This window comes from Cydia pomonella, chromosome 17, assembly GCF_033807575.1.
Source record: "Cydia pomonella isolate Wapato2018A chromosome 17, ilCydPomo1, whole genome shotgun sequence".
Taxonomy (NCBI): Eukaryota; Metazoa; Arthropoda; class Insecta; order Lepidoptera; family Tortricidae; genus Cydia; species Cydia pomonella.
In genome coordinates this window covers 4,966,746-4,985,292 of record NC_084719.1, presented here as the reverse complement: position 1 = coordinate 4,985,292, position 18,547 = coordinate 4,966,746, and the positions used below count along the sequence as shown (strand labels likewise).

Here is an 18,547-nt window from a genome sequence, read left to right as displayed (position 1 = left end):
TCCAGGGAAGTATTGGATAGCTAATTAACAAATAAACTAACTGCCAGATAAAAACCTGCAAAACTTAGCACTTTATCTATCAGTTAAGCTTATTCGAAGATTGTGAAATGCCAACAACGACTTTATTCGTCAGATAAGTGGGAAGTAGCTTATTCAGGACTTTACTTGGATATTGTGAAACAGGTCCTAAGTCATGTATATTAATACTTTATGTAACCATATTTAACCTACTTAGGTCATACAAATTATACCTACTTAGATTAGGTTTCTACAATATTTATCCTCGTAAGGTCTATGGTACGTAGGAACCGATAAGACTTATTCAGTTCGATGAAATTCAAATCATATTCAATTGGAACAGAGTTGCATTTGTTTTGTTTCGTTCAATTTTCAAACAACAGAAAAACGACTGTATTCCCTGCACTATAGGTTCAATTTTCACCGGCAAATTTTGGACGTTTCATTGGTATGGCTAAAAGTTTTTGGCAAAAATTTCATTTTTGATTCAAGCTTTTTATCTCTGACTGTACTTTAATTTCTAAAAGCCGCAAACCCTGTAAATAAGGTTGCGTTGTTTTATCACATAGTTCCTATGGCCACCTCCTGTCTCCATCATCAGATCAAGACGATGGTATAATATTGCAATGTCACCCGACTTACATATGTATGCAAATTTTCAGCTCCATCGGAAATCGAGAAGTGGGTTAAATTTAGCTTCCAAGATTTGACCCACAGTAATATACATACATACTAACAGGACAAATTAAATAAAAGCTTGTATAAATGCCTGGTAATTTTTAACAATTTTATTTAACTAGTTAGTTGATTGCTTTTTCTCTGGAGCCCATTCATATTTATCTATTTATTTGTTGAACTGGTTTTCGACACGACGTTGACGATCGTCTCGGTAATCGGCGCGCATGTCGCACGATTTTCACTTCAGTTTGCATGCACTAATCAGTGTGAGCGATCATCAAGGTCGTATCAAAAATATCAAAATAAGTCGTTAATCCGAATGGACTCTAAATTTCTAAATAAGTTTTTGGGAAAAAAATAATTTTTAGTACACGCTTTTATAGCTGACTGTACTTTTTTTCCACAGGTAACTAATACTCATCGAGACAATTCTAAAAACTCCAAATAAAATTAAGTTGCATTGTTTTAGAGTTCCTATGGCTACCTCCTGTCTCCATCATCAGATCAGCTTGATGGTACCATAATATTGCATTGTCACCCGACTTACATATGTATGAAAATTTTCAGCTTTCATCAGAAACCGGGAAGTGGGTCAAATTTAAGAACATTGGTGACGACCGGTCTGGCCTCGTGGGTAGTGACCCTGCCTATGAAGCCGATAATATTTGTTCCTGAGTCGTGGGTGTTTTCTATGTATTTTAGTATTTATAAATATTTATATATTATATATATCGTTGTCTAAGTACCCTCAACACAAGCTTTATTGAGCTTACTGTGGGACTTAGTCAATTTGTATAATAATGTCCTATAATATTTATTAATTTATTTAAGATTTGTCCCTTACATACTAACAGGGCAAATTAAATAAAAACTTGTAAATAATAGCGCCTCGATATACGAGTACACCGTGTTTTTATTGAATTCCGTTAACTTCGGTCGGGGTGTGGGTAAGTAGTACGTTGAAGGAAATTAAATGGAATGGTATGTGTAAAAAGGTATTTATTTGTTATATTTTTATTTTTACAAAAAGACATTAAGTGTTGCATTTAACTCAACCAAACAATTCAAAACTGTGACATATCAATGTCATTTGGAACATCGATCGTTCGTGATAGTACTTAAATTTAGTAGCAAATGTATTTACTCGTACTTATCACTAATCAATACGTAAACAGGCCCTAAGGCAAGTGTACAGGGCCTAAGATAAAAATAAAATATCGATTATTTCCGAAATGGAGCTAATTACTTTAGAATACCGGTGTCTTTGGGACAGTAGCTTAATTTAAGCTCAGAAAAGCACCCTGAAATTAACGGAAATCAACAAGAACATGGTGTATATAAGCTGAATATATATTGGGTTCTATTTGAGCAGCTAGCCATATTATTATCTGTTGTGTGTGGTCATGTGGAGCTTTGTTTATTTATTTTTAGTCAAACACCGAGCCCAGTTAAATATAACAATAGATGTAGGTACTCGTGTATTATAATCTACGTACGTCAGTAGGGCTAAGATGGTCGGCTCTTTATCATTTGTCACCATGCCTGTTACTTTCTAACAAGTATGTAAGCGCGAAAGTGACGGGCATAGTGATAAGTGATAAAAATGGAACCACGATGCCACCGCTGGTAGGTATTTAGATTTGGTTTATCTCAAACAACTACACCGCTCTATCTCACGTCATCAGGGTTTTTCCTTTCTACTGTTTGCTGTAACTATTTTAGACTGATCTCTGGGTAAATAATGTTGTTTGGATAATGTATTTGTGGAGATAAAATGGATTTAAGTGTCGTCGTGATTACAATTGCACGAATTATGCAATGAAACGGTAAGTGTTATACATACTGCAAAGATTTGACATCGACTATTGAGAGATTATTATCTACATTATGTCATGTATTATTTTCATGTAGAGATACATTATAATTTTATTTAACACATTTCCTGATTATGTAAATGTATCAATTGTGATAAGTTTAGTTTCAATTTACTTCATTGGAAACTGTACCCCTAGTGTAACTTTGATCGACATCATAACGTGACGAACGCGTTTGCGTTAAGTCTCATTTTGTATAGGATTTTGAGTTTCCAAAACGTCCCGCTTGGCGCGCTCTTTCTAAATCCAATACAAAATGAGACTAAACGCAAACGCGTACGTCACGATTCAAAATCGAATTTATTTACACTAGGGGTACTGTTTTGACGCTTTAAATAATTTTTGACGGTCGGTGTAAGATTTAAATGGATCTAGCTTTTAGTGAGAAGGTTCGTGCGCCGGAGTCATGCACGAAGTTGGATGGCCGAATGTCATGATTTATATATGTTTACATTTAAGATAGCAGTTAAATTTTTCGGAACTTATGTACGAAATATCATTTGATATTTACCAGTCGCTTTTCGGTGAAGGAAAACATCGTGAGGAAACCGGACTAATCCCAACAAGGCCTAGTTTACCCTCTGGGTTGGAAGGTCAGATGGCAGTCGCTTTCGTAAAAACTAGTGCCTATGCCAAATCTTGGGATTAGTTGTCAAGCGGACCCCAGGCTCCCATGAGCCGTGGCAAAATGCCGGGACAACGCGAGGAAGAAGAAGAAGAAGATAGCAGTTAAATAATAATTCTACTGTGACAACATTATTATGTTACCCCTATTAATACAGGGGTACCTATCTACAATCATGGACACTCAACAACACAAAGATACAATACAACACAATTAACAAAGATTAAACCTCTTTACCCGTTATGACAGCACTTTGATTATGAAGAAAATAAAATGTCACACTTGAATGAGATACGATTTTTCTAAAGTAACCAGGCTTCGATGACATTCTATTTGCACGTCACCATGATGTCACATGTCCCTCTTACGAATTTTCAATCTGTCGGTAACGTGACCCCTGACACGAGTTTAACATTTTTTCCCCGTCACAAAAAGTGCACAGCGCCGCTAAAGAAGTTTTCACTTCAAAAACTTCTTAATTAATGATTACACGGATCAGACCGTGGGGACCTTATACATCTCCAAACTTAATGTATTAACCGTGGAGACTATACGTCTCTGTCATACTGTATAATATATTTGACTTGGTACATACTAGTTATGTATTCTGTAGCATTAGTTTATGAGGCTGCTAGTTTAACAGTCCAGACGCGGTTTATTTATTTAGTATAAATTTTATTTTGACACTTGGAGAGACTTTACACCTCCAAATTTTATTAGTATTAGTACTCTGACATAAGGGACCTTTTACATCTCCAGATTTAATGTGTTTTTAACCATAGAGACTATACATCTCTATTGTATTGTAGTAATTATTTATTTTAAGATTATTATAATGTAATGTTTACCCAGGTATTGGCTGTTGTATTTATAAATGTTGTTATGTATTTTTCATGTCACTATATGATGTTAGTATAAATGTTGTATTGACTTGTAAAAGAGCCTTTAAGGCCTACTTGTAGAATAATTTTTTGAATTTTGAATTATGTCTCGTTTGATTTATTGTCCGTATTGGATTTACACACTGTATACGTCCTGCTACCGGTCACAGACCTCTCATACGCGAAAGGTAAAGGCTAATGCGGGTTGGGGACTCCACGTACAGCTTTGAATTCCTTCACAGATGTATACAGGTATTTAATACTAAAATAAAATTCAATGCAACCTTATATTGACAACTTTATTGAAGGAAACAACATTACGATAGTTTTTCAACAACAACAATAGAATACATTGAGCGGTGATTTCTGGGCGTGGGCAGGGGGAGCAAAAATGCATTTTGCTCCCTAAAAACATGCAAGGCGATTTTATAAGAAACATATTTAGCTCATATTTTAACTTGAATGAACTTAGCTCTAAACTTAAGTGTGTTATTAACTCAAGTAGCTGTAGAGTCAAGAAATTAAATATCGATACGGACCAAGTGCCAAAAATATGTACACAGTACTTTAATGTATGGGCAATAAGGTCGTGTGTACACATTTTTGGCACTTTGTTTGTGTCAATATTTAATACCTTAACTACCATAAGTTGCAATTTGTCATTTACAGTAGCGATTGCGTAAACTCGATCGGTATTCCCTCTCGATCGCACCAATACATCAGTGCGAACGAGATGGACTGCGATTAAGTTCACCAAGTAACGTAAACGTCAAGTGTCAACTCGTGGTAACCGTATAGGTTTAATCACTTTTGGATGAATGATTTCGTTAGCTAGGTAGTTTTAATTAGTTACTACACATTCGATCCCCTCTGCCCGCGCTATGAACTAAACAACATTAAATATATGTTAAAACTTAATAGTTTATTTTGTGCTAGGCTATTTTTAATAGTTAATTTATGGTGACATACCTTTGAAGAGTACATAGCTAATTCAAAGTGAGAAAAACTTACGAGTCCCCAGCAAGCTCGGTTATCCATACAAACGTTCTATACAATAGGGTTGTTTCCATCTACAAATCTTAGGGCAGAATTGTATCCCAATAAATTCTTTTGGATTATAAGAACATGTTAAACTATTTTTAGGGGACCTGTAATGACCATATTATTGTAAATATTGAATTTAAAATATCTTTTGGCACACGTCACGTAACCAGTCTCGAAACGTTATTGAAGATTCTGATGACGTCACAACTCTCGGATTGACACTGTTGACAGTTAAGCGATAAACAACAAATGACAAATGTCAGTTGACAGTTCGTATCTTCTACGTGTGTATGTAGTTATGTGTCAAACCGTAAACTGTGACGTCAGACAATTTTCAAAGAGCGTTTTGGGCGCGAAAGCATCTGTCAAAATATATTTTGTTAATTTAACATATTTAAAGCCGTTTTTAGTATAAAAGTTGAATTTTAGGGCAACTTTTAGTTAATATAGAACGTAATACAAGCGTTTCAAAAAATTGGAAACAACCCTATTGCTCTCAAACTTTGTACTTACAGTAAGATAGTCCTGTAATTAGTTTATTTTTTAACTTTATGGGAAATAATAGAGACCCCAATCCACCACGTAGTTTTAAAATGAGAACGAAGGTGAAATCAGGCCGAGCTTGCCGGGGACTGTTTAAGCGCGCGGTGGTTTAATGCGATCGACGCAGCGTTGAACGCATGCGATCGACGCAGCGTTGAACGAAGCTCTTTATTTCCAGACATTAAAATGTCAATTTTTCATATATGATGGCTATAATGACACTGTCACACTTTGTTTTGTCAAAGTCGTTGAGCCGTTAACTTCGACAAACTTTAGGGATTTTGTCACGTTTAATGGAAACTTAATTCTTGAGTTTAATAATGATATTTTAGTCATTTAATTGACTATTATACTGAAATGCACTTTTTTACTGACAACACTGATATTGATAATATTGCATTCAGTCAGTGCAAAAAAAATCCTTTTTTGATATTAGTATTTTATGAACGTATTTTAGACATATTGTAATGATTAATGAGAGCTAATACTTGGCTTCCACTGAAAAAATCTAAGATTTTTTTACTTTTAGCTAGTGAAATTAAATTCAATTTGAACTGTTGATATTTCTCACAGACAAAATATTATAAAATGTTGTACTTAATGAAAATTGTGCAACACAAAATGATGCGCTCGGCACCTATTCAATCAACTTGACAATGCTAGAAATGTTTATGTTATGTATATAGTTCGTGTCATTCGCGATGACGTGCAGATTTGTCGAATATAACCTTTAATAACATGATATTAAGAGTTAAGGCATGCATCGTCGTAAATGACACGATCTATAGCAAGTGACAACGCAACTAAGCGATCATTTTAATGTACAGTAAGCTGCAGAGATAACTGACCCCCTGCAAAGGAACTTGTCTGCAGGGGGGGGGGGGGGTGTTATTTCTGCAGCTGCAAAGGTACATACTCATTGTAAGACAGAATGCCTTTCACAAGTTGGTATGCACTTTTGTCTATTTAACACCTGACAATTTTCTATATATTTCTGCGGTGGCAGCATGGTTCCATTTTTATCGCCTATCACCATGCCTGTCACTTTCGCACTTACATACTTGTTAGAACGTGACAGGCCGCTGGGTCGGTAAGTATCAATGGTATACCGTCAGTGTTTACTTGTTTACCAGCAATATTGTCTGGTAGAGAATGACTTCTGGCATTAAGTTTTCCATTTGTACTCTTCGTGTATTGTGCAATAAAGTTTAAATAAAGAAAGAAATAAATACCACGGTGAAAATTGACAGAGTGGTGAAACAGGAGTCAGAAAATAACAAAGAGTTGTCAATGACAAATAACAACCAAATGACGATTGTCGAGTTAGTGAAAAACGGCCAAGCGATAAAATTTAAGTCACATATTAGCCCCCACTGACATATCCTACTACACAACATTCATTTCATACAATTATTTAACACTGTTGCTACACATATCCAGAAATGTAACCATAAATTTGGAAATAATATTGTCGAGGTCACTAACACCGTTATTAACAGTGAAATGTTCATAAGTGTTTTAAATACGATCAACTTGACAGTTCACAACAAGAATATGTATCTTTAAAGTTATTAGTTGTCGGCACCAGAGTTGAGTTCACGCACCAAATCACACAACAATGTGTATGCATTGCCAGCGGGATTTTTAATAGGTAGTATAGCAGGTTCAATGGGCAACTGAAAAATAAAATCAAGATTTTTAGCTTAAGTATTCACAAAGATAATTTGAAATATAAGTGGATTGTCAAAGAAAACTTTGTAGCCACGTTACTGCCATCTTTCGACACATGATTAAAACTTGTAGAACGCCATTTGACTTTGTGTCTTATTCTTTCACTGATATGTGTTAAATTTGTTAAATATCAAAAAGTGGCGCCATCTAATAAATCAAAGGCCTTAGGTATGGCAGCATCGTTTTGAGCGCTGGCGCTATAACCTTTCGAGTTATGCTCGGTAAGATGGCGCCACTTTTTAATATTTAACAAATTTAACGCATATCAGTGAACGAATAAGGATCCAATTCAAATGGCGTTCTAAAAGTTTTAATCATTGTGTCGACAGATAGAAGTATTTTTTTTTTTTTATTTTTTTTTTTATTTATTACAGATAAATCACAATTACAGAATATTTGATCAAAAAGTATCGTTAAACCACAATGGTTTGTCTCGATACTCCATTCCGCAGTATTTAATAATTAAGTAGAAATACAATGCAATACACATATACATCCAATTCGTAAATGACATTATAATTGCAAATAACAGTAAATTTACTGCGGCTACAAAGTTTTCTTTGTCAGTCCGAGGAGGATTGATATTTCAAATTATCTTCGGTATTCATAAATTCACTATGCTTTTGCAACTTAGTTCTCAGGATAGCTGTGTGTGTAACTCCTCAATTCTCCTGCCAACATTACGTATTGGATAACATTTTTCTAATTAACATAACTATAAAAAAGCTTAACAACAACTTACACTTGTGCTTTTTGTAGTTACTAAATATAATTATCATACTCAAATTGATAATTTTATTGCAGACAAAGATGGCCATTTTTTTCCTAATGACAGCTCAGGACCGCTTAGTCCACAGACATATTTCGTCACCCTTTTAAATACAATTCCTAAATCGTCACCTTCCTAACTCGTCCACATTACTATTTTGACTTTTTGATCGTCCCAGATCGTCTACATTCCTATTTTGACCACAGTGCCAGGTGGTCAACATTAATGTACCACCCATGATCTTGATTACCTTCTTACTTAATAAGACAACTTCTGCACTTTACATATTACTTTATATTTTGTATTACTTTTTTAACAGTAGGGATTAAAATAAGTAGATTATAAGTACATTTTAACATTTGCATGCTGTTTCGGCGGAATACTGTGACAATATTTATGTTAATATACCTATGTATGTTTATTTGTATTAAGTATATGTGTAAGTTTATCAATATATAGTTTAAATAAATATATTTTAAATAAATAACCCATTGGTTGACTGGTAGAGAATGCCTTAAGGCATTAAGTCCGCCATTTGTACCTTCATGTATTGTGCAATAAAGATTAAATAAATAAATATTTAATGTAACACCTTGTACCTAGGTATTATTGCAAATAAACGCTTCTATTCTATACTAACTTCTACTCTAACTTTCTTTCTATTCTTTTGTCGGCTTGTCATATTAACTGCTACCAATTGCACTGTGGACAATATAGGAATGTGGACGAGTTAGCACTGTGGACCACATAGGAATGTGGACAAGATAGAAAAGTGACGCCACAGGAATGTTGACGAATAAGAACAGTTGACCATATGACAGTAATAAGAAGGTGACGAAATAGGATTGTGGACGAAGCGATCCTGAGCCATAATATGACAAAGTAACTTACGATTTATGTGCACAATAGAAATCGTGAGAGGACGATAATAAATCGCACCTACAGTGCGCTCTAACAGAAATTCTAAATAAAAGTCTTATTTGCAAATGCTTATACCTGCTTAGAAATAAACACGTATTACATATTCAATATAAGTTTAGTCATAAATTAACAGTTTTAAGAAAACACATATGTACATATTTGCCGCAAAAATCCTAGTTTCCAGTTCATAGTTGAAATTAAAAGAAAAAAAGAAATTAAAAGCCTGACCAGCCATATTGCGGAATTTCATTGGAACTAAATTTTTCATACTAAACTGAACTGTCACCCTATACATGAGAATAACAGCGCCCTCTTGACAATGATCATATATTTCTAGTCGGGCTTTCGACTTTTAAAATAGGTCGCCTAACCATATAATATGGACTTAATGATACAATAAAACAGAAACGAAAACGCATTATGGCTCCTTATAATTTGTTTGAGAAATAGGTATATTTTCGCAGATTTTTGCGAAAACATACCTTGATCCCTATATATGTACTGTATTTGATTACTAATTGCTCACATCCTGTACTAGGTATACAATAGTATTTCTGACATACATATTCTACAAAAACTATACACCAAAGGAAATGTCTTAGCATTACTTACAAAAAATACTCTTTCCAATATAATTCTGCAAGCACCTACATCCTTTTTGTCACTTTCTTTGATCCTATACAAAATATAATATCGAATATAACTAATTTTGTCACATTACTCCTAATAAGGAAGTTTGCTAAATTAAAATAGAAATATATCTTTTTTTATTGTTAAGGCGTCGCAGTGTGAAATAATATTTACGACAATAATACGCCTAGAAAGCGTTGTGCAATAGGCGTTTAGAAACTATTATGAGACCTTATGCATTTATTAAAATGTCTCAATGATATTATATAACTATAGATAGGTTAAGGCTCATTCCACCAGTGTGCGGCACAATCATTTCTGTGCTGAATATGCGTGCCGCACATAACCGCACACTGGTAGAATCCCGCGTTTATACTCATACATAAGGAGCACAAAAAAACTTCTATATTTATTTCTATACCTACGAAGAAATCTGTTATTATTTTTTAATTTTCGCATTCCATTTATCTTTGTCATACTTGTTGTTAAACATGAGCTTGTCTCTTTCTCTTTTTATGAGCGGGAGCTCGTTAGCGCGTGCACATATCTTGATTGCCCAGATGCGACTAAAGGCAACTTATACAATTTCTCACAAGGTGAGCGCTTAAATTTTGGTACGCCTATAACCTATCTTAAGTTATAATAAATCATTGCAGTCTACGCAGACTATAAATATATTTAATATTTTCTTTCGCCTTAACAACTGAAGGTTGAGCTATTTTAAAGGTTTTTCTAAAGAATTACATTCAATATATTTAGAATTAAAGTGAAGAGGTAGATCAAGAGTTGCTTAAACATTCAAAATTACTATCAAAACTCCTTATTGGATATTCATAAGAGATTTTAAAATCGAAGCGTACAGTAATTTATTTTTATTTATATTCATAAGTTGTATCTAGCTGATAATAATAATCATTAATTATTCTGTTATTAAACAACGAAAAATACTCTTCAGATATTAACTTCTATATTATATTTATTATACTAATTACTATTTAAAAGATAAAAGTGGATTAAAATTACAAGGGAAGACGTTTTCATAAAGGAATATTTGCAGAAAGCTTACCTAGAAATTTATCATTAAGTTTAAAACTTAAACAAAGAGGATATGCCTTTGATACGTGATAATTCTTCAAAATTGTGCTGAAGACGAGTGAAATCAACCACAAATTTCTCTAAACAGCCAATGTTTTATCTACAATATTACAACGATTCCTTAACCTAAGACAAAAAATCTTAACCTTATAGAACTGTTAAAAACAAGTTTTAAGTTACCCATGTTGGAAACGAGAGGAACAATGGAAAAGTCACGTCCAAAATTAGGTGTACCTTTTACTTAAGCTTTAATAATTTATTTCACAGATATTACATAATTCATAACAATAAACTATAAATAAACTCAATAATAATAAAAAAGGCTACAAATAAACTTAAAGTAAATAAACAACGTCTCCCAAGTCGCTGCCGATGGGCAGTGTGCCCAGAAGGCAGGCCGCATTGCCACGATGGATGGCAATGCTTATCCTTTGAGCAAAATACTGGCCAGCCCTCTGGTCACCTAAGCGTTACTTAAGCGTTCGCAATATCCTAGTAGGTACACATATATACCATACCACTCAAAATTTCATCCAGGGTCTTCAGCAAGCTCGGTTCTCTATACAAACGTAGTTACGTTCTCATTTTAAATCGACTAGCTAGATTGCTCTGAAACTACTTACAATAGGATAAGGTATATCTAGTCCTGTAATTAGTTTATGTAGCTTCAGACACCTTATAGTAAACACCCCTATGATGGAACCGGCACCAGTAATGGTATAGACAAATCCTGTAAAACAAGTATTTAACATCAGTTTTTAATCGCTGGCAACATTTTACCATAAATAAGAGCCAAAGAGCTGCTTAGGTTTAATTTTTCATTGATATTTGTTAGTTTGAAAATAAATGGCGCCATACATCCCATGGAGCAAAAAAACCACAGTTTTAATTGGTTATTAATATTAAAACCAATTTCAGTAGCTTTAATTAAATACATAGAAAACATAAAGGACGAATTGGACAATCAAGTTAAGCGTAAAGCCGTAGAAATTTTACAGGTGTCGGTGAAATATCAAAAATACTCCAAATTTTATTCTCCATGATTGGTGCCATTAACATAGTTAAAAATACAGCGAATTTAAGTTTTTCATACAAAACTTGTTTTTGCTCTATTTCATTTGTTTTATAAACTGGTGCTATATAAATTAATTGGAGAACTAGATATACCTCATTTCATTATACCTATGTACAAAGTTTCATTACAATCCAACACGTAGTTTTACAATCAGAACGAAACTCCGTTTACACGGGGAGGTTAAACATGCTCTTAAAAAAAAGTATTAAAAAAAAACACGTTAAATGATTGAATTCATAAATTATTTTATACACTTTTTAGGGAGCCGAGGTAATTTATTTTGTCGATTAAATAGGCCGAATGGCTTTCATATTTGTATGCAAAAACAGCACAGGTAGGTATTAGGTACACCCATCCTTGGAATTAACAACGAGAACGCATGGGAAACTTAAGGCTCCTCTACACGATGGCCCAGCGTAGGTCAGTCCAAGGGACGCAGCTATGCGGTGAAATGAGATAGCAATATCACTTGCTCCCTCTAACGCATAAATGCGTCCCTAGGACTGGCCTACGCTGGGCCATCATGTATAGGAGCCATTACAATATAATATAACACTAACATTAAATGACATAGAAAAGGTCGTAGAAAAGACTTAAAGACATATCTATTCTCACTTGAAATCACGTTAGGTTACTCCATACAATATTCCTCCACTAGTGACCCTTATTAGCGGTTTAATTTTAAAGGATAAGATTAGCTTTGGCGTATTCATTAGTAGTGTATAACGTAGTGTAATACTCACTTATATTATTAGATTGTATTTTAATTACCTAATATATATATTTACGTTTAGAAGATTAGTCTGGGTCACCGTTTTAGGTTCATCCCTCAATTTAACAACTTTTCTAAAACAACTAAAAATACTAGTCTTTTATTTATGCAGATAGTTTTCTGCATAAATTAAGTTTAATATATTTAAAAAATCAATGAATTTTGAAGTAAGTTTCCTCATACCTCACTAACTTGACAATTGTCAGCTAACCTGACAATAAAGACCCGAGATAACCGAGATGTTTGAATTTAAGGCTAGGAACCGGTTTTAAAAATAACGGTAAATACCGTTTTTTTTTAATGTGATAGGCTGCAAACGAGCAGACGAGCCGCTTAATGGGAAGCAGTCATCGCCGCCCATGGACATAAGCAACATCAGAGGAGCCACTTATGCGTTGCCAACCTTTGAGAACCCTAAATACCTGCTTCTTGAAGAACCCCATGTCATAGTGCAAGGGAAACACCTCAGAAGGTAGCTCATTCCACAACTTGCACGCTTTCGTATTCACTCCAAACTTTCACAAGAGTATACGTATAGGAGTTGCAAGCACTGACTGCTCGCCCTTAGAGTATGGTTAAAGGCAGGCGCCTCTCCACGGCTCGAATCCGGTTTTAAAAATAGCGGTAAATACCGGTTTATTTCAGTTATACTCCGAACGTTCGTAAGAACGCGAACGTTTTAAGAATATTATTGTAACATAAATAAACCGGTATATTCAACGAGCGACGAGACGTCCGGCGTGGCTGTGTGCCGCGTGAACAAAGATACCGATATAGGAAGAAACAGGTTTTTATTGTTCTAAACCGGTTAATCTGAGAATACCTTATAAATAATAAGAACTATTTAAAAATAACGGTTTTACGAACGAAACCGAAATAAAAAGGTTTTGCGCCAAGTACATGACAGGGATCGGAACCGGTTTTTTGGAAAAACTTAGAAAAAACATATATTTTGGTTTATTTTATACTCTAAATATAGGACTCGGTTGTGTTTTTAGATAACGACTTCGTATTATTAGATTGCCCAATTAGAAAGGAAATAATTAACAAAGAACGAAAAAATACCGTTTTCGTTCCCATACAAAAAATACCGGTTTCCGATCCCTGGTACATGACAACGGTATGGAAATTTAACCGGTTTCCGAGTCTTAATTGTATTGTCAGTGTCAGCCAACAATCGTCAGTTATTGATATAGTATTAGAGGCTTAGAGTATAAAACAGAGATGTCCAACAAGTATGAAAAGTCAATGGGAATACGACAAGAGTGTATAAGTCGAATAGTAATATTTACAATAACAACCATGTTAACATGTAACAGACAACCACAATCACAAACTTGATTTTAATCAATGAAATATAATTTAACCGATCGGTGGAAAAGCGGCTTTATACCAGTGTGCGACACTGTGCGGCACAAGCATTTTTGTACTGAATATGCTTGTGCCGCACAGTGCCGCACACTGAAGGAACCGCGCCTTAACAAATCAGTGTGTAATGTATCAATCCATGACCTTAAAACTGATCATTTGATATATTTACTATTAAGAGTAAATTTATTTGAAGTCAATTCTAACTTACCAATTTGTTATAGTTGCGTTCAATACGACCTTGAAAATACCCGAATCTAATTTCATTTTACGTGCACAAATCAGCGTGTGAGATCTAGGAGGTCATATATCAAAACTGCGACAAATTAAAAATAAGAATTGGCCTCTATTAAGGTTTAAATGTTAAAATGGTACTTATCAAATACTTAATATAATAACGTACGTATATTCTGAACTGTTTATTATTTTAGCAAGATTTTAGAATATCTGTTCATTAATTTTATAATTATAACATTTAACTTCAATATAATTAATGAGTTCTGTTGCTATTCAGACGGTGTGTTTGATATATTATAAGAATATACGCTAATCGATAATGATTTGGAAATAGAATTTATCCATTATTACTGTGATATGTTTTGTATTGCGCGTATTTACTAAACCTTCTTCGCCATAGCCCAAACAATGTTCGTTTTCGTTCGTCTTGTTCACCGCACCACGCCCCTTTTAATTTCTTTTTATTTTTGTTTTTATCATAGCATAGATTTATAAGCTTTGCTGTGCTATGTACTACGAGTAACAGTACTATGGATTGAATTCTTGAATTATTTAAAATAAAAACATTGAATTGTATTGAATATTAAAGGTAGTTCAGTCAATTGATAATGACGAGTATTATACAAAAATAGAGCAAGAAGTGCAGTCATTGAATTATTTATTATTTTTCAAATAACATAGTCACGTACATAAGTCTCCATGGTTTAATTATGTACATATAGTTTTATTGAATTCATTTTTAATCAAAATTTAAAAAATATTTGATTTGTGCTCATTTATTGAAAATCGTAGTAAAGTATTTAATTATCTCATAAAATATATTGAGTCTTATTTAAAAGTAATTTCATAAATATTGTGGTTATAGGCAGTTGTAATAATGAAAAATTATAAATCATTTTTATATTATTATAAGTAGTTCATTTCCAAATCGATAAGTTAGGTATATATTGTCCTAATTCTACACATACCTACGCTGTTCTTCTATTTTACATTTCTCACTTGGTATAATCCATTATAATGCATTAACAATTACTACTTAGTTTCTTAATTGTATGTATGGTGCACGTCTTAGAATTTTAGTCATAAGTTTAAGAATCTTTCCGTCATTTATTCTACCCCTTATTCTTTTACTGTAGTTCGGTACCTCTCTTTACATTTTTGCATTTTGTCAGTAGTATTGAGATAGTAAATAATTATCTAGCACAACAAGCAGGCGCAGCAAAACAACAAATAATCATCTACGGTTGACTACAATTCAATCTCATGCTATATTTTTCATCACATTTGCTCGAAAAAGACCTTATTTCATGCAGGTGGACTGAAGAACACACGCCTAGGGTTGTTGTTCCCACGGGAGTTATAGATGCCGCGGTTGCCGTGAACTAACACCCTCGTTTCCAATATTTCACTAACCCTCCTAGTTGCACCATTATTTCATAGCAGAAGCGCTGGTGGCCTAGCGGTAAAAGCGTGCGACTTGCAATCCGGAGGTCACGGGTTCAAACCTCGGCGTGTACCGAGTTTTTTGGAACTTATGTGCGAAATATCATTTGATATTTACCAGTCGCTTTTCGGTGAAAAAACATCGTGAGGAAACCGAACTAATCTCAACAAGGCCTTGCCTCTGGGTTGGAAGGTCAGATGGCAGTCGCTTTCGTAAAAACGCTAGTGCCCGCGCCAAATCCCTCGTAAAAATTATTTGTCAAGCGGACCCCAGGCTCCCATGAGCCGTGGCAATATGCCGGTACAACGCTAGGAAGAAGAGTGTATTTGCGACATTGGACCAAGATACTGGATAGATGGAATACAACCCCTTAATAACGATAGCACATTGCATTAGTATTTTCTTGTTAGATCAGCAATGTACGATAAATTGTCAATGTCAGACCTAGAAAGGAAATCCCAAAAGACCTGACTCGAAAGGACCTAGCAACTTAGCAGCAGTGTTCTTTAAAAATTGCCGATATTTAAGTATTTTTGCCTTTCTACTACAGGATATTGTTACACTTCGGATCTTCATCCTTTTACGTTTAATACTTTTAGCTTTGAGACTAATCGCATAGGGACTATTATCGGATTCTAGGCGTTTATCATAATTGCTTTAAAAAAACATTTGGATTATTGGATTCGTCGTATTCTTCATCCTTTTACGTTTAATACTTTTAGCTTTGAGACTAATCGCATAGGGACTATTATCGGATTCTAGGCGTTTATCATAATTGCTTTAAAAAAACATTTGGATTATTGGATTCGTCGTATTCTTCATCCTTTTACGTTTAATACTTTTAGCTTTGAGACTAATCGCATAGGGACTATTATCGGATTCTAGGCGTTTATCATAATTGCTTTAAAAAAACATTTGGATTATTGGATTCGTCGTATTCTTCATCCTTTTACGTTTAATACTTTTAGCTTTGAGACTAATCGCATAGGGACTATTATCGGATTCTAGGCGTTTATCATAATTGCTTTAAAAAAACATTTGGATTATTGGATTCGTCGTATTCTTCATCCTTTTACGTTTAATACTTTTAGCTTTGAGACTAATCGCATAGGGACTATTATCGGATTCTAGGCGTTTATCATAATTGCTTTAAAAAAAACATTTGGATTATTGGATTCGTCGTATTCTTCATCCTTTTACGTTTAATACTTTTAGCTTTGAGACTAATCGCATAGGGACTATTATCGGATTCTAGGCGTTTATCATAATTGCTTTAAAAAAACATTTGGATTATTGGATTCGTCGTATTCTTCATCCTTTTACGTTTAATACTTTTAGCTTTGAGACTAATCGCATAGGGACTATTATCGGATTCTAGGCGTTTATCATAATTGCTTTAAAAAAACATTTGGATTATTGGATTCGTCGTATTCTTCATCCTTTTACGTTTAATACTTTTAGCTTTGAGACTAATCGCATAGGGACTATTATCGGATTCTAGGCGTTTATCATAATTGCTTTAAAAAAACATTTGGATTATTGGATTCGTCGTATTCTTCATCCTTTTACGTTTAATACTTTTAGCTTTGAGACTAATCGCATAGGGACTATTATCGGATTCTAGGCGTTTATCATAATTGCTTTAAAAAAACATTTGGATTATTGGATTCGTCGTATTCTTCATCCTTTTACGTTTAATACTTTTAGCTTTGAGACTAATCGCATAGGGACTATAATCGGATTCTAGGCGTTTATCATAATTGCTTTAAAAAAACATTTGGATTATTGGATTCGTCGTATTCTTCATCCTTTTACGTTTAATACTTTTAGCTTTGAGACTAATCGCATAGGGACTATTATCTGATTCTAGGCGTTTATCATAATTGCTTTAAAAAAACATTTGGATTATTGGATTCGTCGTATTCTTCATCCTTTTACGTTTAATACTTTTAGCTTTGAGACTAATCGCATAGGGACTATTATCGGATTCTAGGCGTTTATCATAATTGCTTTAAAAAAACATTTGGATTATTGGATTCGTCGTATTCTTCATCCTTTTACGTTTAATACTTTTAGCTTTGAGACTAATCGCATAGGGACTATTATCGGATTCTAGGCGTTTATCATAATTGCTTTAAAAAAACATTTGGATTATTGAATTCGTCGTATTCTGTTTTATCCCACAATCTCAAGTCTTGAGTCATAATTCCGCTTTATTAAGGCGCTTTCAAAACATGTTGATTTTGTTTTATCCACAGTACAATGATTTTGTTTCATCCACAGTACAATCTACTGCAGAATCATTCTGTGGTACAGTCACGGTATTAAATATAGATACGGATAAAGCGCCAAAAATATGTATACTTATTGCCTATATATTAAGGAAGTGTGTACATGTTTTTGTCACTTTGTCCGTATCGATATGTAATACCTTGACTGTAGTAGCACAGTGTCTGATTCATGGCTATGGTATATTTACAATGTCGTATCAACAAATACTTAGGAAAAATCTCCGATTATCGGGGTTACTTTGCACTTAGATATAGCGCACTAAAGCAAGATTACCCATTAAATCCGAGAACATTTGCATTGTAAATATAGGTAATGTATGAATGAATGACACTAAAAGAAAATGAGTCACTTGTAAATTTTCCAAGGAATTTTCGTATATAGTCATAAACATACCCCTGACATAGCAATTTCACTAACGACTGGACCACGAAACGCACGCTCTACGTTTGACGCTAACGCTGACTGGAAAACACTGATTAAAACAATATGGCGGTCAGTGTCAGTGTCGAACGTGCTTGAAGCGAACGTTCCACGGCTTTCGGGCCCAGAG

At 34.1% G+C, this 18,547-nt stretch overlaps 1 long non-coding RNA gene across 1 annotated transcript in view; it reads left to right on the top strand.

Annotated features, from left to right (window-relative positions):
• The window catches only part of LOC133527033 (uncharacterized), a 351,591-nt gene that overhangs the window by 258,509 nt on the left and 74,535 nt on the right, over positions 1 to 18,547 (top strand). The gene's annotated exons all lie outside the window — the stretch shown is intronic.